We start from the raw sequence: 2,182 nt of genomic DNA on the forward strand, positions 1-2,182 counted from the left end.
ACAGGGTTAAAATGGTAATTTTAAAACTTTTTCAAAATTATTATTTTATAGTGAAAATTATTAATTAATCTAATTAATTAACATGTATAAACCCTATACAAGGATCTAAATATGATATATGTATAGCATGCATTTAAATTTAAAATTCAAATTTCTACAGTAAATATTTTACTGTTATGTGTTCAGAACACATTACCTTTGTGCGGATAGTCGATCACCGTAATCTGATCACCGTCGGAAGGGTCTGATCATCGCAATACAGCCACACAATGTGTCTAGCCTCTGTGGATCATCCACACAAAGCTCTCGATCTGATCGGCTCCTCACGAATGCTAGTTCGTGGTTGAACCCTTTTGATGGCCGATGTTGATCGAACTCCTTCGATCTTGATCTGCTGACTCCTCGGATACTTTGGATCACCAGCAGATGCACTTGAGAGGTTGATGATGCTCTCCCTAAAGTTTGGTGGGCTCACGACACTCGTAGCTCACGTTCTCACTTCCCGAACCCTAAGCTAAAACCCTAGGGTACACTCCGAAGAAACTTGCGCCCATTTTGTTTCTTTCTTTTCTCTCCTTTTCTTTTCTTTTCTCACACAGGAAAGCTCTCTCATGCCACCCTTCTTTCTCAGATATCTTCTGCACATGCCCTATCTTATCTCCTTTTTAAAATGATGCAAGACCGCATCTTTGTAGTATTTTTACCGCATGAGAGGATAAAGATAAGTGGTTGCTCATTTGAATTCAAATCAAATTTGAATTCAAATGCCAACCAACTCATTCCTATCCACTCTACGTGTGAGAAGAGAGGTGGGTGGGCTCTCTTGTGTGTGGAGAGTTTACATGAGAAACACTTTCTCATGTAAAGCAAATGGCACACAAAAGGATAAGACTAGGTGGCGCATGGATTAGTTGCCCATTCAAATTCAAACTTCATTTGAATTTGAATGGCCAACCAACCATCTTTATCTACCCAAATGGCACACAAATGGAGGGGTGTGGGATGGCTTCTGCATGGCAGAAAATTTATGAGAACTCATTTCTCGTGAATTCAAATGGGCGCAGATGAAGTGAGGTGGTGCAGGGAGAAAAGTCAAGGTAGTTTGAACCTAATTGAGCCAACCTAATCAAAATAGGTTAAGCACAATTAGACTAAGTTAAACTCAACTTAATTAGACTTAATTAGGCTCAATAAAATATTAATCAAATCAAGAATTGACTAAGTCCAACCCTTGATCAAATCAGTGACCAAAACACCTTAGCAATTAGGTCAACACTTAACCTAATCGGGTCAAATCCAACTGAATCCAATTCAATTGGACTTTATCCGAAAATAATTACTCAATCAAATTGAGTTAATTAGTGATCAAATCACTAATTAAATCTCTTATAAATATTGAGTCCAAATCCGATGGGCAATCGAGCATCAGAGTCCATCGATATGAAACCCTGATCAAAAAGTCCCAAACCGGTGGGACTCTTGACCCCGGTACCCAAAATGTGTGGTACTCATGATCAGAGAATCTTGATTCTCGATCATAGAGTCCCAGACATATAGGACTCTTCATCAGCCATCAGATTAGATAGGAACCTCTAATGTGTGGACCCCGCAAGTTCGAACCTAAGCCAGTAGCATAGGAACCAATTTCTGTACTAATCAAAGTGACCATCTAGCAATGGTACCCAATGTCCAGATAGGTTGAATAGTCACAATCGCAACACTCAGAACCTACATGAATATGGTTACCATATAATTCATCCTTTTTGATCCCTGTGTTTAGGATGATTCAGGGTTAAACTGTCAACCCTGATTAGATTATCCGAATCATGCTCAATTCAAACAGTCCTGTGACTCCTCACTAGGACTACCCTAGCCAAGATTTTGCTAAATTGAAACATGACTGTACACAGCTCCTGAACTGGAGTGGTCAATTCCATCTTGACACACGTACCGACAAGTCAAGTACTTGACTACACCCAGCATTCTTCCATCACTAAATTAGAAATTCAGGTAGTCCAGTGCCTAAGTGCAGTGAGTTGCTTGCAAGTCACCGTGGCGATCTCAGGTCGGAGGGACATTTATACCCATATCCCATCGGAGCAAATCTTGATAGCAGAAATTGCTTCAGAGTCGGTCACGTTCAGTGCAGATGTACCCTTACATCTCACCTATATGCCATACC

The sequence above is a fragment of the Elaeis guineensis genome, chromosome 11, assembly GCF_000442705.2.
Source record: "Elaeis guineensis isolate ETL-2024a chromosome 11, EG11, whole genome shotgun sequence".
NCBI lineage: Eukaryota > Viridiplantae > Streptophyta > Magnoliopsida > Arecales > Arecaceae > Elaeis > Elaeis guineensis.